We start from the raw sequence: 24,158 nt of genomic DNA on the forward strand, positions 1-24,158 counted from the left end.
CAGATAAAAATCTACAGCCCTTCTCTCTGAATTTAAAGAGACAGTCTTGCCCTGGGGGCCTAAGTAGACCTTGTTACATAAAAAACTTGAAAAAAAAAACAAAACAAAACAAAAAAAAGCTGGGTGTGGTGGCACAAACTTTTAATCCAGGAGGCAGAGGCAGATGGATCTCTGAGTTCCATTTCTGAGACAGATATTTCTCTGAGGTAAACCAAACTGGCCTAGTCTAACAGAGCAAGTTCCAGAAAGGCTAGGATTACACAGAGAAACCCTGTTTTGAAAACAAAACAAGACAAGACAACAAGAAAAAACAAACAACTGTGCCTGTGCCTTTGGGGAAGACCATATATACAAGCAAAATCAAAGGAGTCTGTTATTAGAAGCTCAAATTAGAGTTGTTTATGTAAAGAAAAAAACAGTGCTAGCACAGTCCAGAACTGTCCAGGAGGCCTGAGGGGAGCAGCCCAGATCAAGTCACATCAAGGGGCTCAGAAGACGGAAGGCCCTGCAGAAAGGATAAGCTGTGAGCAGAGTGGAGAGACAGGGTGGCCCTGACCTTCTGTACATACGGAAGTTTGGGGAAAGGCACACACACGGTCTACTAACATACTGAGCAATTAATTTGCTATCCAATTGTAGAATGCCTCATTTCCTGTAACCATGGAAGAAGTGCCTAGAAGAATGGTGAGATGCATAGTATAAAATTTCTAAGAAATTGCTAAAACTGGGACTAGGGCTATAGCTCAGAGGTAGTAAATCCCCAGCACTGACAGAGAGGAGAAAGTGACCCAGACACAGTGGCACAAATTGTGACCAGAGCACTCAGGAAGTGGTGGCAGTAGAATCAGAGATTCAAGATTTGACTGGACAGCAAGTTCAAGACCAAGATTGAAATCTTGTGTCAACCCCCAGCCATCCAAAATAAAATAAATTTTATTTTCCAAACTACAATTAGATACGCACAGCATTATCCTAGGCAACACTGGCCAATTTTTCATGCATTTAATTCACCACCACATCTTTTTCCAGGAAATTTCTCATTTTCTTTTCCTAGTTTTTTAGTAAAGACTTATTTTTTAATAGTGTGTGTGTGTGTGTGTGTGTGTGTGTGTGTGTGTGTGTTAGAGAGGAAGGGAGGGAGGGACCCAACGAAGGAAGGAGGGATGGCGGGAGGGAGGGAAGGAAAGACAGAGGGGGGGGGGAGAATGTACACATGAGGCCAGGCTTCAGATCTACTGAATCTGGAGTTACAGGCACTTACTTATGAGGTACCATGTGGGTATGTGGGTGCTGGGAACTGAACCTGGGTCCTCAAGATCTGTGTGCTCTCTTTACCACTTTGTGTCTCTCCGGCCAGAAATGTCTCATTTTCTAGCTGTATACTTTTTGAATTATGGAGCATTTTTTGAAAAAAATAAAATATTAAGTCAAGCACAATAGCTCACAGTCTATAATCCCAAAACTTGGGGAAAGGATTGCTAAAAATTCAAGATTAGCCTGGTTCATACAGAAAGTTCCAGGGCAGCTAGGGCTATACATAGGAACCTGTTTGAGAAATAATAATAAATTCATATTCCATAAAATGTCACCCACCATTTAAAGTGCTCATAGAAGTGAACTCTGCTGCCCTGTCTACCAACCATCACTACTATCTAAATCCAGAACATTCCCTCACTCCTAAGGAAAACCAGATGCCTATCTGCTATTGTTCCCTGTTGCCTTAGCACTTCCATCCTGACACCATCAAGCCACTTCCGGTCTCCACAGATTCGCCTGTCCTAGACAATTCAAACAAAGAGGTCATCCAATGTCTATTTGTGAATGGCTTCTTCCATCCTGAGTTTTCAAGGCTGAACAATGCTATTAAGTTATCACTGGTCCATTCAGTTTAACTATTGAGTTAATCACTAAATGCGTAAGTCACATATTGCTTATCCAGTTATCAGTTAACAGACACTGGGTAGTTTCCATCTTTCCCCTACCCCTAGCTATTGTGAATAGTGCACTAATGAGTATTGTTTTATGCTTTATAAAAACTGAACTTAATTTTGGGGAGTATATTAGTTTTTGGAAGTAGTACTACTTATTATAATGTAATTTTCTCCTAAAATGTGCATGTTTTACATTAAATCTATGTGGTCCATTCAAGATGGAGCTCATTTTGGATAAAATGTAAAGTTTAAATCTAGGTTCATTCATTCATTTTCTCTCTCTCTCTCTCTCTCTCTCTCTCCCTCCCTCCCTCCCTCCCTCCTTAACTCCTCACAAGGAGAGCAGTTTACTTTAGTACCATCTGTTGAAGACTTACTCCTTTCTCCATTGAATTACCTCGGCAGCTTGGCTAAAAGGTCAATCAGATGGATGGGCAATAATCTGTTTTCAAGAGGCAGAAGCGAGATTTCTTGAGATTGTAAATTCAAGACCAGCCTGATCAACATAACAATCTGCCTTACTGCCACCTCCCACCAAATTGGCTATTCACACATCTATTCACAGATTCTCTACTTTTTCAGTGATCTACTGTTGACTGCTACAACTGTCAAATGTTTTGGTTTGTTCATTTTTTGAGACAGGATCTCACTGTATTGCTTTGGCCCTGCTGGTAGACCAGGTTTGCCTCCAGTTCATGAGCTCCATCTGCCTCTGTCTTCTAAGTACAGGGATTAAAGGCGTGCGCCACCATGCCCGGCCGCAACTATCAAATCTTGATAGTGGTTCTTCACATGTCATTCTCTTGTCTATTTTTGGAAATGCTGGGACTGAACCCAGGACCTTGGTCATACCAGGCAAGGACCCTACCACTGAGCTACACCCCCAGTTTTGGTTTATCTGAAGCAGTGTCTTGCCCTATAGATCACACTGGCCTTGAACTCTTAATCCTCCTGCCTTTGTTTACCTCTCTTTGCTTAAAACAAATTCTTTTAGCTATTCTAGCTTGTTTGCCTCTTCAAAAATTAGTATGTTTTGGAGTAATTTTGTCAACAGTCTATATTCATGAAAATAATTCCATCATTTTTTTGCTAAGATAGGGTTCTCAGTAGGAAGCCCAAATTGACCTTGAATTCTCAATATGCCTGCCTCAGCTTTCCAAGTGTCGTGATTACAGGCAGCATGCCACTGTGCTTGGCTTGCAGGATTTTTTCTAAGATTTTATTTTTAATCACATGTATATGTGTTGGGGGTTACATGTATGCACGTGTGGTTACCCATGCAGCCTGGCAGCATCAGTGCCACCTAATGCTGCTGCTAAGAACTGAGCTCTGGTCCCCTGGAAAAGCAGTACGTGCTCTTAAGCACTGAGCCTCAGATTTGGGTACAAGTTATATTAAACCTGTACATCATTTTGGGAAGAGCTAACATAACTACTACATTGAGACTTCAAATCCAAGTGCTTCTCTATTTGTATTTTTTCCTTCCTTTAGCATTGGTTAGTTTTTCGTACACAGGATTTATGCAATTCCTGTACTTATTTTTTTATGTTTGCACCTAGTCATTCTTTTTCTTTTTTAGCAACTGTGCTTACAATTTTGGTTTCCATTACTTATATATATTGGCTTTTCTTTTCTTTTCTTTTTTTTTTTTTAAACTTTATTTATTTATTTATTTATTATAAGTACACTATAGCTGTCTTCAGACACCCCACAAGAGGGCATCAGATCTCATTGCAGATGGTTGTGAGCCACCATGTGGTTGCTGGGATTTGAACTCATGACCTCTGGAAGAGCAGTCAGTGCTCTTAACCACTGAGCCATCTCACCAGCCCTATATTGGCTTTTCTATGATGACCTTTTTTTAAAAGTGGGTGCACACCACAAGACATGTGTGGTGAAAGTACAAGTCTACCCGGGCAGTGGTGACGCACGCCTTTAGTCCCAGAACTTGGGAGGCAGAGGCAGGCGGATTTCTGAGTTCGAGGCCAGCCTGGTCTACAGCATGAGTTCCAGGACAGCCAGGGCTACACAAAGAGACCCTGTCTCGAAAAACCAAAAAAAAAAAAAAAAAAAAAGAAAGAAAGAAAGAAAGAAAGAAAGAAAGAAAGAAAGAAAGAAAGTACAAGTCTGTTCTATGACAAAAACATTTTAAAACATTACAATCTTAGTATTATAAAAGTGATGTTTTATGGGCTGGCAAGACAGTAAAGTACTTACATAGGCCTTATGATGATGAGTTAGATCCTGAAATCCTACAAGGTGGCAAGAGAAAACTGAATCCAGAGAAGTGTCCTCCAGCCTTCACACAGACTTGTGTGCATATCTGCCTGTGCTTGTTCATGCACAAGTGTATATACACAGGCACACATATGCATGCGCACATGCACTCAGGCACACACGTACGTGTGCACACAAGTTTTAGGAAATATTGTTGAGCGTGATGGCTCATGCTATAGCCCTACACTTGGGAAGATGGTGGCAAGAGATAAGATCAAGGTCATTTTCTAACTGCACATGGACTTTGAGACCAACCTGGGCTACATAAGATGAAAAAAAGAAAGAAAGGAAGGGGGGGGGAGGAAGGAAGGAAAAAAATTACTGAAATGTATAAATTAGGTTCACAATCTTACTAAAGAATAAATTTCAAAATATGAATAGGATTTATTTCTGGGTAGTGAAATTAAGAGTGATTCTTATTTGCTTTTTTTGAGTCCATATCTTCTCCCCAAAGTAATTTAATACAAAGTAGCAACAGTAGCATAGTAACAGCAGTAAAGTCAAAATAACAAAGCTGCAGTGCCAGGGCCACCACTGTTTATTAGGTGATTATCTTGTACCAAATACAAACATAAGCACTTTATACACACTGTTTTCTAGGTTCAGCCCATTAGCTAGGTCAAAACAGAACCAAGATGGGGTTAGACCCCAGAGATCCACCTGACTCTGTCTTCCCAGTGGTAGAATTACAAGCACAACGACAACACTCAGCTTCTTATATGGGGCTAGAGACGGACCTCGGGTTCCCATTCTTACACAAGTAATTTACCAACTGACCTTAGTCCCCTCTCCTAGTTTAATACCATTTATTTCACTATCTATTTATTTAGCATTTATTTAGCATTTTAGCTAAAACTGCTCTTCAGTGAGTACTGTAAGTGAGCTAATTCACATTGGGCAAATCTCGAGTTCTACCAACACGTTTGATGCGTCATTTGTAGCTCTCATCAGAATTTCACGAGCTGCTCTCTACCTCAGACAACAAGCATGCTTTCTCACCTCACTCCTCATCCTGTACTCACATATGCACAGCCCCCAAGACAGACACTTGGTGGCTTTTCTCAACCCTTCTGTCCCCTCTCCAAGCCCCACCATCTCTCCAGCTGAGTTGTTCCCTTTGTTCCCCTCTTGTCCTCTTCTGATCCTTGTACACTTAGAACAAAACCCAGATGCCTGTCCCTCTCTGCAGGGACTCTGCATGGCTGCCCTGGTCCTCTACACTTCATCTCAACCACCGCCCTGACTCTGTCCTCTTCAGCCTCCTTTCCACCAAGGCCCTGGCTCGTCCTGTTCTCTCTGATGGTTTGTCTTCTCTTTATAGGCTGCTCTTTACATCTACCAGGTCTCAGGTCATTAACAAAAACAGCTCACCTGACCACATGGTCTCCAGAGGGCTGCATACATCTGCTGTTCTCACAGAGCCTATTCTCTTTCAGACATTTTAAACTGTAATTGTGAGTGCTCTGTGCCCTGACAAAACTATAAGCAAATTCCTGTCCATGACTGTATACCAGTGTCCAACAATTCTTGGGACAAGAACTTACTGTGCTAAGTGGTGCATTCTGAACGTAGAAAAAAGATCAGGAGTCCAAGACCTAGATTCAAAGCCAGCCTCAGTTACACACTGAGTTCACGGCCAGCCTGGGCTATGTGGGAACTTGTCTCAAAAAACAAACAAACAAACAAAAAGCCAAAGTGGGACATGGTGATGAAGATTTATAATACTAGCAACTGGGAGGTGGAAGCAGGAAAATCAGGAGTTCAAGACCAGCCTCAAATATCTAGTCAGTTTCAGATCAGTCTGGTAGGTTACATGAGACAATGTCTCAAACAGAAACAAAGGATTAAAAACTTACTAGATAGCAGGTCTGTGGTGGCACATACCTTTAGTCACAGCACTCATGAGGCTGAGGCAGGAGGAAGATCTCTGTGAGTTCCAGGCCAACCTGGTCTACAGAGTGAATTCCAGGACAGTCAGGAATACACAGAGGAACTCTGTCTTGAAAAAATAAACAAAAAATCCCCCCAAAACAAAAACAAACAAACAACAAAAAACTTTCTGGTTTTTTGATATTAATTATACAGACACTGGCCACCACATACCTGCCTCTCACCTCCCAGGAATGACACAAAGCAGACCAGAAGCCCTGGCAGCAGACAGGCAACAATACCTTTTTAGAATAAAGTAAAACGTAAGGAACAGTGAGTTGGCTGAGTGGGTAAACGTGCCTGGCACACAAGCTTGACTGAGTTCTATCCTCTGTGGAAGGAGAGAACCAGCAATCAAAAACTGTCCTCTGACCTCCACATGCACACGCATGCACACACACACACACACACACTACAATAAATTGAGTAAACAAACTAATAGAGGGAGTGCTTCAACCATCCTGTTTTTCACAAATGTCCCAGTGTAAAATCCCCTCACGTGATATTTTAAGAATTTGCTATGTGTACTCAAGAGCATCACATGATTGTCACAGGAGATGGACACAAACACACACACAGCATGGATCAAATGTGGAGGTCAGAGGTCAACTTTGTGGAATCAGTTCTGTCCTTTCACCTTTGTGTTGGTTCCTGAGACTGAAGTCAGGTCCTCAGGCTTGTGCGGGCAGTGCCTTTACCCACTGAGTCATCTGCTGTCCACACTTTGTTTACTCCTTCCCTGTACCAAGGACATTTAGAGAATAGTCCCCAATCCAACAGCAGCACCTGAGACCGTATCAGAAAGGTAAATCACTGGGTCTACCTATATCTGGTGAGAATCAGAAAACTCTAGGAAAGGCCCAATTACATGCTCTTGGGGAAACATTGTCCACCAATCTAAGAGCCATAGATCTGCCAAAATTAACTCTGATGAAAACATCTTTACCCTATACTAAACTGGCAAATAGGGCAGGTAAATCTCCACAACCCCCAGCCTGCACAATTCTAATGGTTATTAATTTTGCTGTCTGCATTTGCACCTGACATCGGCTCATCTTCCAACCATATCAGTAGGGACAATAAGTGAAAATTAGAGATCTGCTTATGTTGGACACCCTGCATACAAAAGCTTTAAATATCTGTCTACTGGCTGCACATCTTTTTGATGAAGTCATACTTTCTTACTGATGTCCAAAATATACTGAAACCCCTATATCTGATCCCCTAGAACTGGAACTATGGATGGTTATGAATCACTATCTGAGTAGCTGGGACTCGAATCTGCATCCTATGCAAAAACAGTAAGTACTCTTAACTGCCAAGCCATCTATCCAGCCCCAATATTCCAATTCTAAAAGGAAAAAACTGTGGTATAGAAAAGGAGGAGGGCCAAATATCAAATCCTATAGCATCAAACCAGGAAGTGATCTGCTTTAAAGAACAACCTGCTTCCATGGTTGTGCTGGCCACAGCCCATGAGACCTCTCCTCGGGCTGGCTCTGCTCACTCCCGTGACCTTCCTTGGAGATAGTCCAGGCTCTTGGCATCTCTGACTTCCTGGGGTCTCCACTGCATCTCTAGCTCCACTCACAGCTGTGTTCACTGCACCCTCAAGGACAACCCATGGGGATCCTGACCCTGACATACATTCCTTGGTCTTTCAGGCTTTGGATGATGACCTGAATTCAGTCCCTGGGATCCACGTGGAGAAAAGTGAGAAGTTATTCCCACAAATTGTCCTCCGATTTCCAAGACAAAAACACACAAAATAAATAAATAAAAGAAAAAAAGAAAAATTCAAGTGGAAACCTTCACTACCTTTGTAACTCATATTTTACATTTCTGAAAAACTGTATCACATGGGTATTACCATGTGATCTGCCAACTCAAGCACTAGGGCCCCTCAAACCATGGCTGCCGTGACCTCTGAGTGCCGGGGGACTGAGCACAAGTAAATCTAGGCAGTGCTGTGCAGTGGGTGGCCCAGCGCTCTCTTCTCAAATGAGTTGAAACCTTGGCATGCTTGAGGGTGACACTACAGGTAGAATCTGGCCGACCTCTGAGAGCTCTCAATGCACCTCTGCTACTGCTTTGCTGCAAAGCATTGTATCTGGCTTTTTTAACAGTCCTAACTGCTTCATCAGCCAAGCTCTCCTGCTACTACAAGGTCTTAAACCCCTCGGTTCTGCCTTATCCTCCCACGTGCCACTATAAACCAGCCCAGCTGAATTCTGCAGTGCCTTCAAACTCCCTCACCAGATAAACTAATCTTATTACCTTGGAAAATTTTTAATTTTTTTCTTAGACAATTTCATATATGTATATAATACACCCTGTTCCTATCATGCCCACACGCTCCTCTCCTACACCCCACACCCATCAGCCCCACCTTGCCTCTGCCTTCTTCATTTTTTGAGACAGCATTTCATATAGTCTGGAATAGCCTCATACTTGCTATGTACCTGATGATGACCCTGAACTTCTCCAGTCTCCACCGCCACACTCAATATGTGGACTCTGGGCATGCTAGGCAGTATTCAACAAGTTGAGTTAATCTCCCACCACGAATCTATCATCCTTTTTTTAAAAACCATTTATTTACTTTATATATGTGAGTACACAGTTGCTGCCTTCAGACACACTAGAAGAGGGCATCAGATCCCATTACAGATGGTTGTAAGACACCATGTGATTGCTGGGAATTGAACTTAGGACCTCTGGAAGAGCGGTCAGTGTGCTCTTAACCACTGAGCCATCTCTCCAGCTGGAATCTATCATCCTTAAACTTAGTCTCACAAAAATCTCAGACCCAGACAAAACAGATAATTTCTTTTCTTCTTCTGGTACAAAGATGGAACCTAGGAACCACTGCACTAGATCACTAAGCCAATCCCCAGTCCTCTCTTAACTTCTTTAAAAAACTTGAGACAGAATCTCAGTAAGTTGCCTAGGCAGGCAAGGAACTTGCCATCCTCCTGCCTCAGTCTTCCTCAGGAGATGGGACTACAAGCCTGCACCAGGCCTAGACAAAATGTAGACATTTTCTGCTAGAATGTGGCATGAATAACTCTAGTTTAATTTCAACAGAATCCTCGCTCCCACCCCAAATCTCTCAGCACAGTCCTTACTGCCCATATTTCTACAGCATTCTGTCTGCACTCCTACCAGGATCAACAGCCAAGTTCTGTAGACAGCATTATAGGACTTCCCTAGCTCACAGCTCCAAACCTTGTTTTTTTGGTTTTTTGTTTTCTTTTGTTTTGTTTTGAAACAGTTTCTGTGTACCCCTGGCTATCCTGGAACTCACTCTATAGACCAGGCTGGCCTCAGACTCAAAGACCCATCCTACTCTGGGATTCTGGGATTAAAGGCATGTGTCACCACAATTCCCAGTTCTCCAAGCTTGTTTAAGCTCCTGCATATCAGTTCCAAAGGGTTCAGACCCAGATGGCCCGGTTTAAGCAACTATGTTTAAGTAACAGGAAAAATGGGTCCCAGAGAAATGAGGTTGTGACAAAATATGGACATAAATGAGTCATTTATTTTTGCTCAGTTTCAGAGGCCTTAGTCTGGAATGTCAGAGAAGGAATGAAGGAACAATGTAGCTTCATCATGTTGACTGAGAAGCAGAGAGAGAGAGAAAATGCCCGAAGTAGCAGGCTTTCTCCTCTTCCTCCCTGGATTCAGTTTGGGCCCTGTCTACCCCAGGCCAGCCCCTAGTTAATCCTCTCTGAAAATAAACCTCACAGACACAGACAGAGGTGTTTTACTAATCCAGGTGCCTGCCTCTCTCCAAATGGACAAACTCAGCCCATCCCTAATCACATAACTGAAAAGGAAAGGGTATTTTTGTTGTTTTGGTTTTTGGCATTTTTGTTATTGCAGATGTTGTTAAATCTCTAGAAAATCCAATAAGATCAACTGAAAATCTTTTAAAGTTGATGAAAGAATCACATAAGTAAGTGAGAACTGACATGTAGGAAATCCACACCAGGACTGGCCAAATGGTTCAGTGGGTGTGAGTGCTTGCCACTAAGCCGATGACTCGAGATGGCTTTCCCCTAGTGAAAAAGAGATAAATTCTCCTCTGACCTACACTCAGCAATGGTAGCACATTGAGTGAGCACACACGTGATAAATCAGGAAATTTTACAAATAAATCGATGCTTTCACATCTATCATGAATAAGCAGACGGACGATATAAATAATTCAAAATACTAAAAAAGCAAAACACAAAGATCTTTCTGTTTCTCTACGGAACATAAGAGACTTGAACAAAGAGAAAAGCCATGCCCTGCTCTCAGTAAGGAGGGATCACAAGAAGATCACACACTAGGTGTGGTTGGTGGTGCACACCTGTCACTCCTGCCCCACAGACTGATGAGTTGGATGGAGGCCGGTCTGGTCTCCACAGAGAATTCCAGGCCAGCCATCACTGCATAGTGAGGCACTGTCTCAAAAGAAATTATTCTTCCTACATTAACCTAAAAATATAACATAGACCCACCAAAACATGGAGAATTTGGCTAGGTGGTAGTAGTGCACACTTTTAATCTCAGCATTTGGGAGGCAGAGGAAAGTGGAACCCTGAATTCCAGAATGAGTTCATAGACAGCCAGGGCTACAGAGGGAAACCATGTCTGTTGTGTTTATAAAAAGCTAAAGAGATCTGGAATATGTCCTACGGTTGTGTGGTGAGGTATAGGGGTAGGGAATGTCTCAGTGGACCTATGCTAAGGCATCTCTTCCCCCTGAGAGACCAGCCACACGACGGTATATTATAGAATACAGTTTATTCCGGGCATAGGGAGGGGAGTTAAGAGGGTAGTAGAGGCAGAGAGAAGGAGAGGGAGGAGTCAGAGACAGAGACATAGACACAGAGACACAGAGAGACAGAGAGAGAAGAGAAGTAGAGGCCGGCCATAAACATGTGGAGAGAGGGGGGAGGGAAGGGAGAAGGGGCAAGGGGACAGACGGATCAAGAGAGCAAGAGAGACAGGAGGAGGCAAGCAGCCCCTTTTATAGTGGGCCAGGGCTACCTGGCTGTTGCCAGGTAACTGTGGGGAGGAGCATACCTAGATGTTGCCACATAACTGTGGGGATGGAGTTTAGACAGAATGCTAACAATGTCTCAAACACACACACATGTAAAATAAAATAAAAAATATATGGCTTAATTTTTAAAACTTTTTTTAGATTCACTTAGTTAAGTTTATGTGTATGAGTGTTTTGTCTGCATGTATGTATATACAACTAAGTTTACCAAATATCAAAACATATTATAGAGTAGTTAAAAGTGGGTACTAACACATATTCAGATTTCTGTAACAGAACAAAAACTCTGTCAACAGACCCACAAGTACATGTGGCAAAGTATACCACATACAGAACATGATGAGAAATTTAAAGCAATTGAGAGAAGGATGACTTGTTCGACAACAGATATTCTGCAAATGGGTACATATCTGGAAAAAATTAAGTTCAAACTATATTTCTCACTAAAATAAACCCCAAATGTATAACAGGTATAAAGGCAAAAATACATAAAATACCTAATGACAATTTTAAATATAAATCTACAAGACAGGTCTAGCAAGACGGCTCAGTGGGTAAGGCACTTGCCTAATGACCTGAGTCTGATCCCCAGAACAAACTTTAAAGATAGAAGAAAGCCAGCCAATGACGGTATACACCTTTAATTCCAGCACTTGGAAGACAGAGGCAGGTGATGTCTGTGAGTTCAAGACCAGCTTGATTTATATAACAAGTTCTAGTCCAGCCAAGGCTACATAATGAAACCCTAATTTAAAAAAAAATTTATCTGTGTTTGTCTGTATATGCATAAAATACCCCTAAATGGACACACGAGAAAGGCATTCTGTCACCAGGCAGAAGATCTGTAACAGGAGCGGAACAGAAGGAACACTTTCCTGTGCACACTCTTACAACTTTTAAATTTTATGTTCTGTAAATAAATTTCTGCATTTTAAAAGCTAAAATTATAAACTAATGAAGGAAGCCTTCCTGTGGGTACATTAGCCTGAGCTTGAGCTTCTGTGGCTGGGTTTCCAGCTCGGGGCGCTTTTAGCTCTCAGCACCCTTTCCTGCCTGCAATCCCTTGAGGAAGAAAGTCATGGCAAGGCACCTTGTGTTCCCTGGGTGCACCTGGTACCTCTTTTGGACTAGGATGGAAAGACACTGCAGCTTTGTCCACTGAGCTAAACTAGTCCACCAGTGCAAACAATTGATCTTCGGGGGAAAAAGTTGTATTTTTGTTTTAAGTTATTTTGCAAAGCGGCAATGCTCAGGGCAAGAAATTTAGCTTCTCTAAGCATCAAAAGTAGGCAAATAAACTGGAGGAATTTTCAAGAGACCAAGCTAACTGTACTGAAAATAGAAAGGAATTTCCTTTCATTTCAGTTAATGAAAGAAGTGGATTTTAGGGACTCTGAAGCACAAGCACTAACGGGAATGGTTTCCCATGTTCTAGAGTCATTGCTGGGATGAACAGCCACACCTCCGTTAAAGGAAGAACCAATCATATTCACTGACTGTGATGGTTGTCATAGCCAGATACATCATCTCCACAATCAAGTAACAACAAGGGTCTTTTTTTTTTCTTTTTTTCTTTTTGGATTTTTTCAAGATAGGGTTTCTCTGTATAGCCCTGGCTGTCCTGGAACTCACTCTGTAGACCAGGCTGGTCTCAAACTCAGAAATCCACCTGCCTCTGCCTCCCAAGTGCTGGGATTAAAGGCGTGCGCCACCACCGCCCAGCACAAGGGTCCATTTTTACTCCTTTGTGACCTAGTCAAGAATTACTAGTAAGATGATTGAACTAATTTATCACTGCTAACATGAGGAAAGACTCTAATTTTTTAAATGTTTGCTTAAATGTATATGAGTGTATCTGCATATGTGTATGAGGACATGTATTCAGGTGCCCAAGGAGCAAAGGAGGTTCAATGTCCAACTCTCTGGAACTGGAGTAGTTGTGACTGCCTGATGTGGATACCGAGAACTGAACTCTGACCCTCCACAAGAGCAACAAATACTCTTAAGCACTGAGTGGTCTCTCTACCTCCCACAGAATCTACTTTAAAGCCAGAAAAATCACCCAGCAGGGCCCTTACAGGTGCCTCAGCCTCAGCTCATGCTAGCAGAAGCAAGGCCAGGACCTGCACTCCTGCTGCTAGCCACATACCAACATCAACAAGGTCACTAACTGGAGTCCTCTTGCCTGACTTCCTGCTGGTAATGTGTTCTGATGGAAGACACCAAGACTCTAGACAACCTAATATATATAACCTTTTATAACCTAATCCCCCCAATGGAAGATGTGACGAGCCTTTGTTCTGTCATTACCATTCAAGATTCCTTACTACAAACATTGTGTGGAAGGAACAGGTTCCACTCTAACCACAAAGAGCTGTCCCTGAGTGGAGAGTGACTCAGAAGATACAAAGCAGCAGCTCACCTTCGGCCCTTTTCTAGGGGCTGGAGTCCTCAAACTCTCAGTACCACTGCGGCAGAGAACAGTGGCCCTTTCCAATAACATCTGTATGAGAAGACTCCATGCACAGTGGCCCTTTCCAATAACATCTGTATGAGAAGACCCCATGCACAGTGGCCCTTTCCAATAACATCTGTATGAGAAGACTCCATGCACAGTGGCCCCCTCCAATAACATCTGTATGAGAAGACCCCATGCACAGTGGCCCTTTCCAATAACATCTGTATGAGGAGACTCCATGCACAGTGGCCCCTTCCAATAACATCTGTATGAGAAGATCCCATGCTTGCAACTCCTTCTTGCCGAGCTGCCCCATGTTTTCCATCCCATTTGCTGCTAAGTCCAAACCAGAATTCAAAACTCCTGTATTCTTTTCTTTTTTCAGTTCTCACATGTGTGGTATACATGTGTGTATACATGTTTTGTATATGTGTGGATGCTCACGTGTATGGATGGTATGCATGTAGAAGCCTGTAGTTGCCAATCATTCTCAATTGATTTTCCACCTTATTTACTGAGCCAGGGTCCCTTAATCAAATCCAGAGCTCGCTAACTGGCTAGTCTTCCTAACCTCATCTTGGTCTTCTAAGGCTGGAATTATAAGCAGTGGCCATATCTTAACTGCTGAGCTAGATCTCCAACCCTTTCTTCTAGGCACAAGGAGACAAAGAAGGGTATATTGGTGGGTTAACTATGAAGACATACCCCAAAATGTAATGCATCTATAACATGCATTTCCTAGTCTCCATTCCCCCAGCATATAAACTTCACCAGGCTTATAGATTTTCTTTATAAAATTTACTTTTACTTCTTTTTTTATTTTACTATTGTTATTTTTTGGTTTTTCACAACAGGGTTTCTCTGTGTAGCCCTGGCTGTCCTGGAACTCACTCTGTAGACCAGGCTGGCCTCGAACTCAGAAATCCACCTGCCTCTGCCTCCCAAGTGCTGGGATTAAAGGCATGCACCACCATTGCCCAGCTACTTGTTTTATGTACTATTACTGGACATTGGGGTGCGTGTGTGTGTGTGTGTGTGTGTGTGTGTGTGTATGAGTGTGCATGTGCACGCGAGTGCACTGCTCATACCATGGCACCCACGTGGAGGTCAGAGGACAACTCTACAAAGTCAGTTCTCTTGCTTTACTTTTAGGTGGAGTCTGGGGTCAAACTCAGGTCACCAGATGTGGGGCAAGTGCTTTTACTCTCTGAGCCCTCTTCTAAACCCTTCATTTCATTAACTTTTTTACAATTTTGTGGGTTTTTTTTTTTGAGACTAGTATGCCTTTAATCCCAACACTCAGGAGGCACAGACACGCAGATCCCTGAGTTCAAGACCAGCCTGGTCTACAGAGCGAGTTCCAGGACAGCCAGGGCTACACAGAGAAATCCTGTAACGAAGAACTAAACAAAACAAATTTTTTTATTTTTAACTGTGAATATATAGGGGGAAAGACATGAATTCAGTATCTGTGGAATCTATCTAGCAGAAGGCACTGGATCTCCTGGAGCTGAAGTCATAGGCAGTTATGAGCCACTATGTGGGTACTAGAATCAAACTCAGGTCCTTTGCAAGAACACAGGACAGCCAAAAAGAAAAATTGAAGGAAATATCTGCACATCATTTATCTACCAGAGGATTAAAATCTAGAATATATATGTATATATATATGTACATATACATATATATATACATATGTATACATATATATACATATACATATATATATATATATACCTTTTATGATCCAACAAGAGAAATCTACACAGTTGAAAGCCACATGAAGAGGGCTGCAGAGCTATGTCAGTGGCTAAGCGTGTGTACTGTTGAGTTCCAGTGCTCACTTTAGACAGCTTACAAACCTGTAACTCCAGCTCCAGCTTCAAGCCTCCTTTAGCCTCTGCACTACAAGAACATACCCACATGCAGACACAAACACCTACATGTAATTAAAAATAGTGTAAATAAACCTAGGAGGTGGAGACATGGGTCAGCAGTTGAGAACACTGGCTGCTCTTGTAGAGGACCCAGGTGTCTTTCCAGCACCCAGACGGCAGCTCTTAACCATCTGTCACTCCAGTTCCTGAAGATACAATAGCCCCTCTGCCTCCTTAGGCACTGCATGTATGTAGTACGTACAGGGAATACACCCATATACATAAAATTTACACATTTTAGCACCTAAAGGGGATCCTGGAACCAATCTCCTATGGATACTGACAGACAAGTGTATATCCAAATAGCATGCAAAGAATATACAATAAACTAAAAGTAAGAATTCAATGACCTGCCGGGCGGTGGTGGCGCATGCCTTTAGTCCCAGAACTTGGGAGGCAGAGGCAGGCGGATTTCTGAGTTCTGAGGCCAGCCTGGTCTACAGAGTGAGTTCCAGGACAGCCAGGGATACACAGAGAAACCCTGCCTCGAAAAACCAAAAAAAAAAAAAAAAAAAAAAAAAAAATTCAATGACCTATCTGTACACTTGTGTTCCTCCTAATCGTCAGCCTCTGACTACGACTAACTGTACACTCGTGTTCCTGACATCATCATTCCTAATAGTCAAAAGGTAGAAGAAAAACTCCAATCTTCATTGAAAGATAGAGTTCTTTTAAAAAGGAGACATATAGCAGCATCTTTAATCCCAGCACTTGGGAGGCAGAGGTAGGTGAATCTCTTGAGTTCAAGGCCAGCCTGGTCTACAAGTTCCAGGACAGCCCAGGCTATAAATAAAAATTCTTGAAAACAAATGTGGCTATACAAACAAAATAATATAATTCAATCTGAGACAGGAATAAAATGTAATAAACAATACATGAATGAACCTTCAAAACAAGGTGAAAGGAACCAGACAGGAAAGAAACACATGGGGCTGGAGAAAAGACTCAGCAGTTAAACGTACTTGTTCTTGCAGACTATCGGGGTTTGGTTTCCAACATACATGGTTGTTCACAACCATTCCTAATTCCAGTTCCAGGGGATCTGACACCCTCTTCTGACCTCTGAGGGCATCAGCATACATATGGTACACATACAAACATGCCAGCAAAACAAACACATAAAACAAAGTAAACAAATCTAAAAAGTATAATTACAATTCCACTCAGATGAGAGAACTTATCACAAGCAAACTCACAGAAACAAAGTACAGCAGAGGTTGCCAGCAGTTGACGGCACGGGGAATACAGACTGTTTCATAGGAACAGTTTCTGTATACAATAATTAAGAAGTTCTGGAAATGGGTAACAATGGCAGCTATACAACAGTGTGAGTACATTTAATACCCCTGACTGCTCTATTTAATCATTAAAATTCTAAAGTTTATGTTATGTATTATTTTCCACAAATTAAAAAAAAATTAAAAATTAGCAAAGTCTAACAAGCTGTGTGGGGAAGACGGAGATGAGAGCCCTGCTGCACCGAGACGTACCATCTTGGTCTCAGCTTTGTGACACAGGCTGCTTCCTCCACTCGTGCCACCTCCTCTACCCCCTCCCACTTGCTAACAGAACAATAGAGAGACTATGAAGCCAGGGGGCACATCTGGTGGAAAACACGGACTGTTGTCAGGCAAACAAGTTTGCACACAGGCACAGCCCCTAACTGGCCAGTGAGAAAACTTGCCTGAAATTCACCCACAAAGGAGTTGACACTCTTGTCTCACCTGTTCATTATGGAACTTTAAAGAAGCTAACACTGGAGCCCAATAGCCCGAGCCTTGAACTATTTAATAAATATTACCCACAAGTATCACTTTAGGTGGCTAAAGTCACCTGGATCTTGTTTCCTTAGCAAACTGAGGACAGTAGTAAGTTCCAGGGTCAGGAGCTCATGTGGCAAAATCTGGAAGACATGGTTTGGAGGCCGGATCCTCCATGTACAAGCTGGATGACCCTGGAAACTGGTTCAATGGGAGAGACAATGAAAACCACACATACTTGTGGCAGCCAACAAATGGATACAGACAGTCAGAGTGAGCAAATAGCACATGAACCGAAGAGTCTTCTAGGCTTCCTGAGACACACTCATCTGAAGTGATCCTGAACTGTGGCAACCCTAACCACCCACATTAACAAACACAAACGTACAGCAGGCATGCTTCCTTTCCCAACTGGACAGTTGAACAGCTTACATATGACCTCAGGCAAATGACAATTTGTATGGTTCTGTGTTCTAGCCACAAACTAAGAATAAAGTTTTTGTCTCCACCTCAGGATAGTAATCTAAATTAGCAGTAGGGTTTCCAGACCAGTGACTATAAAGCACATCTGGAGAGGTACTGTCTCTCCCCAACCTCACCCCATGCCACAGTAAGGAGGAGGAGGTGGGGGGATGGAGAGAGAGAGAGAGAGAGAGAGAGAGAGACAGAGACAGAGAGAGAGAGAGAATGAATCAACAAAGGAGTTTCAAGTAAGTGAAAACCAGCTCTTCCATTTCAATTTATGAGCAAAGAATGAGAGCTGAGCAAAGCAGTAGCACACACCTCTGTTATCCCACACATTCAGGAAACTGAGGCAGGAGGATGAAACTTAGTAGTCAGCCTGGGCAACGAAGCCCAAGTCAAAATAAAAAGCCACAGGTGTTGCTCAGTGGTAGACCAAGGCCCTAGGCATACATCCCCAAATAATTTAATAATGAGTATAGAAATAATGTTTATATTTGTATATGCTGTTGTTTGGTTTAAAGAAAAAGAAAAGACACGTGCCAAGCAGAAATGCTGTAAATATATAAAAACACTTTAGATCTGAAATACATTAATATATTTAATGAACATACAATCTTCATTTAAGCATCATTCAGGCTACACCTAAAATGCATTCAGCACTAACTAGATACACTTGATCCTGACTCTAATAAAAGCTTCAGTGTTTACCATACCTTGAGATGGCAGCACACTGCATAAGCGAACTCTACAAATGCACCCAAAGATAACATCACTAAAGACTGTTCCTATGTCGACTTCACAAGAATTATTGCAAGATCACCAGAGAGTTTATTCATCGGTTCTGTCACCATAAGAGATGAAGTAAATACGCTAAAATAGGGGAGACTACTGTCAGAACCCCACATCCGCCGCCGTGGCTCACTGCCCTCTTCATCGCCTCCATCTGCACAACTTTCTGTGATGCAGTGTGGAGCCGGGGCTCCCTGCAGCTAGCGCTATCACATTATAACCCTGATGCAACAAAACCACCTGGAAGTAAACACGAGCAACATAAGCGAGCAAAGTTTAGGTTTAAGCAACACATAAAACCAGAAACCGAGCACACCCAGGAGAGACAGACTACATGTTGCCTGGCTATCGGATCTTCGGAAAGAGGCAGGACTGAGTCACAGGGTCTAGCCCTCACCCTGGAAACCCCAGACAACCCCGAAGCAGGTCCCAGCCTCGAGGCTGCCTGAGTTCACTGACCCTGAACCCATCGTGACCCAGGCAGCTCGGCCCGGGCGGGGGCGCGGTCGGGAAGGGGACCCGCGACGGTCCAGCCCCCGCTCCTGACTGCGGTCTCCCGAGACGCCCTCGGGCTGCTGGACAGCGCCCACGCCCGCGCGCCCCTGCCCGGGCTCGCCCGCATCCCGGAACTCCCGGGCACGAGCGGCGCGAGGCCGGCGCCAGGGCCCTGCCGCACCGTGGAGACGCGCGCTGAGTACCTGTGGCGGCGAGGCAGCTCCCGGGCGGCGGCGGCGGAGCGGCGGAGAGCGGCCTGCACACTCCTGGCCCGAGGTCCGGTGTTTGGAGCCCGCCCTCTCCCTCCCGGCCGGCCGGCGCCCGCGCAGCTCCCCGCCCCTTCACCTCTCAACTCCTACCTTTCCCCTCCCGCTCCGCCGCCCTCCACACGTGCTCCCAGCGGCGTGCGCATGCGTAGTCTAGCATTGCCAGCGGCTCGGGCTCGCCCCCTGGTGGTCCCCTGCCACACAACTGCGGGAGGAAGTACTGGAGCTGCCTATGACCTGGAAAAAGGTGGCTGGTAGCACTTAGGAGTTTTGACAGCAGCACGTCCTGGAAAGTGATCAAGAACATACACAGGAGCTCACGTTCCACGCTTTATAATGCCAAAGGATTGGAAGCGGGACTGGGTGTATGGCTCGGTGGTAGAGCACTTGCCTGGGACTCTCGGAGCACTGGGTTAGATCCACAGCAGCATCAAAAAGAAAACAAACGGAGAATTAGAAGCAACTGAGTTACGTAGCAAATATATGCAGTTAATGAACTAGGTATAGAACCTTCCTACACCAAGGATGTTTAATGAGCACTTACTGACAGTGAAAGCTAATTCAAAGACAAGCTGGTGTATGATTCCACTTTTGTTAAAAATCCAATTCATAGTAAAATGGAAGATATATACGCAGTGTTTATACCTACGTGGATGTTGGGTGTTCAAGTCTCTTCCACCTGCTGACTTGGCACCAATCAACTTGGACATGTAACAGATTATGCTGAGTGATTGCCCTGGTCAAATGTTGAGCCAAGTATATAGTGCGTGTTCTCTCATTAGGCCTTGAAGATAGAAGTGACTCTCACAGAAGGGGAAAGTGAGGTAGGTCCCAGGCACTCGGCAGTAGCCCCAACCCTGGTTGCTATGCTTCCATTTGTCCTCAGGTCCACCTGTGGAGAGATCTTGACCACACTAGCAATGCCCAGCTCTTGGCTTTCTGAGTGTCACAGCTCAGAGTCGTCCCCTACCCCCATCTTAAAACATGCTTCTCTCGCTTCACTCTTGCTCACCCTCAAGGTATACTTAAGGTAGAACAGACCCTGTTCCTGCCCTCAAGGGCATTAGTGGTGGGGGAAAAGAAAAATATAAGTATGGTCACCATGCAAAACAGAAATCAGAGATGGCCACTTCAGCCTTTGGAATAAGATGAGGGTTTTTCTATAAAGCATGTAGCTCAGTTGATATACTACTGCTTGCCAGGCAAGCACAAAGCCTTGGGTTTGAGCCTCAGCACCAAGCAAACTGGCGGTGGTGGCTCACACCTATAATGTCAGCCATCAGGAGGTGCAGGCAGGAGGAACAGAAGTCCAGTTTCTAGTTTAAAGCCAGTCTGGTACACAAGAATGGCCCCCACCAATAGAAGGAGATGCAGCCACCTGGTAGGGCACTTGCCTAGCATCAAGGCCTTGAGCTCAAACCTCAGTAATAAAAATAAAATTTAATTTTTTTACCTGGTGTACTTGCTCTAACCTTTGGTAGACACGGAAATGCAAACCAAATACACCCTTTGTTCCCCGAGTTGATTTTATTTTAAAGATTGTATTGTTTTCGGTGTATGAGTATTTCCCCTGCTGGCATGCCTTTGTACCACGTGCATTCCTGGTACCCTAACAAGGGCTTCAACTCCCCCTAAAACTGGAGTTACAGACAGTTGTGAGCCACCATGAAGTTGCCGGAAAGAACTTGGGTTCTCTGCAAAAGCAACAAGTGTCTTTAACCATGGAGTCGTCTCTCTGTCCCCATCTCACCCCCAGGTTGATTTGGGTTAGAGTTTTATCATAGGAACAGAGAAGCAAACTGAAACACCTAGACTGGTGGCAAACACCTGTGATCCCAGCACTCAGGAGTCTGAGGCAGAACCGATGTGAGTTCATTGTGAGCTCCTGGGCTATACAGTTCAAAGGTTACCTTGTCTTTAAAAGCAAAGAAAATCAAAAATTATTTTTTATTTTCTTTTAATTAGAAGCAACAGTAGAAAGCAGGGTAGGGGAGCTTATCCTCCCTCTGCTCCATCATCCTCAGACCACTCCCTCCAGGCCTTATTCCTTCACGTCTGCTCTCTCAGAAGCCTGGGAGCGAGGAGCTCCTTTTCTGTCACTGGTTTCTCTGTCTCTCACCGCTGTCTCTTTCCTCTGGAGGATATGTGAAATCTTTCTAGTTTTATTTGCTGAGTGTTTTGTTTTGCTTTGTTTTGTGTGCTCAACTTGAACCCGAGTCATCTGTTACATGAATCCTCTCTGACTGAACCCCACTTAGTTTTTCAGGGCTGTTCGTTTGCATTTCTGGAAACCTAATCTCAGGGACTGTGAGAAATTGGTTTTTGTTTTTGTTTTTGTTTTTATCAAAGTCTTTGCCCTCCAAGGACTAATATTCCATAAATCTCCCCACCATGTGAAACCTTTATGTAGATAATTAAAATCTTTTAATCCCCTCCATCTGGTAAAACTTTATTTTCACAACAGACACACACACACACACACACACACACACACACACACGTCCTTGAATGTGATAGCCTGAAGCAGAGAACCCTTCCCCCTTTTCTTAATTTCCTTTACGCATATTCTTTTAAAACTAGTTAACCTCAAAAGACTCTGAGGTTGGACTTCAGCCAATGGGGAAAAGACTGTCACCACCTGCATTAGAATAAAAACCAAGTGCACTTCCTGCCCTGGTACACTCGCCAGCCCATCCTTTTTTGTGTAAAGAAACTGCCTTGCTGAGTTATTTTCACTCTGTCCATGTGTCGTTGTTCAACATCAAGTATTTGTTTCCAACACCTTGACTGCTAGACAAGCACTCTGTATCCTGGGCCACCTCTCCCGAATCCCATCAGACTTTCTGACTGAGCCTGTAATGATCCTACAAGGTTGAGAGCTTTCTTTTACAGCCAAGTTCCTGAAAAGACTAAGGTTCTAAATCCACCTCACAACAAAGTCACTTAGGAAAAGTTAAAGACAAACCAGAGTTCCACTGAACCCTGGGCCAGCAGGACTGTCTACTCGCCAGAGAGGAAGCTGCTGTCACTCCACACCCTGCCCTTTCCCCACCCAACCTTTTTTTTTTTTGAGCTGGAGTATCACTATGTTGCACTAGGCAGTCCAGGACAGGGAACCCAACAGGAGCCATACAGAGTAGCTTTTCTGCACAGCTGCTGACTCCTGTCCTAGGCCTTGGGTCTGTTATCTAGCACTGGGGGAAAAGTGGTTTTTCCTATATCAAGGTCAGGGACAGGCCAGTTGCTTAGTAACACAGGCAAGCTGGGCAGCCAGAGCCCAAAGCCTGAGGACAGACACAGGCAACGGCTTCTGCACTAAGATTTTCTGAGGAACGAGGAGAAAGGAGCATCAGTGTGGAAGAGAGTGAACTTATCTCCCCATACTGACAACACGGACCACACTCTATCTGGGCATATATATATATATATATATATATATATATATATATATATATATATATTTTTTAATTAAAAACTACATTTGAAGAGTACTTGCTACTTCCACTAAGCCACCTCTCGGGCTCCTTTTGTTGTTTTTTTTTTTTTTTTTTTTTTTTTTTTTTTTTTTTTGTTTTGGTTTTTTCGAGACAGGGTTTCTCTGTATAGCCCGGGCTGTCCTGGAACTCACTCTGTAGACCAGGCTGGCCTCGAACTCAGAAATCCGCCTGCCTCTGCCTCCCGAGTGCTGGGATTAAAGGCGTGCGCCACCACCGCCCGGCTCCTTTTGTTGTTTTTAAAGATCTTATTTTAACCATGTGTAGAGTCATACAGCTTTAATCCCAGAACTTTTTTTTTTTTTTTTTTTTTGAGACAGGGTTTCTCTGCCAGAACTTCAAAGGCAGAGGCAGGCAGATCTCTGAGTTGGAGTGAGAGACCAGACCAACTCCATCTTGGGTTCAGGTTCCATCTTAGAGAACCTGACCTAAGGTTAAACTCAACCACCAGGCCTGCACCTATCACTGGTGTCCAGATCACTCACTAACAACCACCAATCAGGAAAGCAGAAGTTACAGTTGTACCTAAAGATATCTACTTATGAAATGTATGATTTGGCTCCCAGCACCAGCCAACCATTTTAAAGGGCAACAAGTTCCATAAAATCCCACCAACCAAATGTGTGCCAAGCTGGATACCCCCTTGCTTGTTTGCTTGCCTCTGTAAATGCTGGCTTGAACCTGGGCTCGGGGCTCCACCCTCCTGTCCTGCTGCATCAGTGACACTGGTGTGGCCCACTAAAGAATAAAGACCCTGGTGCAATTGCATCAGAATTGGCTCCTTGGTGGTCTTTTGGGTCTCTTGAGATGGGCACAACAAACAGGAGGCCAGCCTAGTCTACATAGAGAGCTTCAGGCTAGCTTCTATCAAAAAGCCAAAAAAAAAGTATTATAATTTCAAAAAATAAAAATATTTTTTTAAAAAACAAACAAACAAAAAGATTTTCCTTATGTGTTTAATTATCTGCATGCATGTGTGTCTGTAGAAGGATATGAATACAGGTGCCTACTGAGGTCTGAAGAGAATGTCTATCTGATCCCCGGGAGCTGGAGTTAGTCAGTTATGAACAGCCAGGTATGAGTGCTGGAGGTCAAATTCAAGTTCTCTAAAGAGCAATACAAACTCTTCACTGCTGCAGTTTCTCCCAGCCCCTGGTTCCACGTATCTGAAGTCAGATTTATAGAGACACACAGAAGATTAGTAGCTGTTTTTAAAAACTTGAGTTTGTTTTGTTTGCTTATTTGGTTGGTTGGTTGGTTGGTGGTTGGTTGGTTGGTTGGTGGTTGGTTGGTTGGTTGGT

The 24,158-nt window shown here is 43.6% G+C and overlaps 1 protein-coding gene across 1 annotated transcript in view; it reads right to left on the reverse strand.

The window, feature by feature from the left end:
* Scap (SREBF chaperone) overlaps positions 1-19,450 on the reverse strand; it is a 60,499-nt gene extending 41,049 nt beyond the window's left edge. The window contains exon 1 of the mRNA XM_028785394.1: positions 19,301-19,450. The gene's annotated coding sequence lies outside the window, so the exon portion shown is untranslated. The remainder of the gene's footprint in view (positions 1-19,300) is intronic.
* Positions 19,451-24,158: the final 4,708 nt, after the last annotated feature.

Source organism: Grammomys surdaster, unplaced genomic scaffold (assembly GCF_004785775.1).
Source record: "Grammomys surdaster isolate TR1022 unplaced genomic scaffold, NIH_TR_1.0 125216, whole genome shotgun sequence".
Lineage (NCBI taxonomy): Eukaryota > Metazoa > Chordata > Mammalia > Rodentia > Muridae > Grammomys > Grammomys surdaster.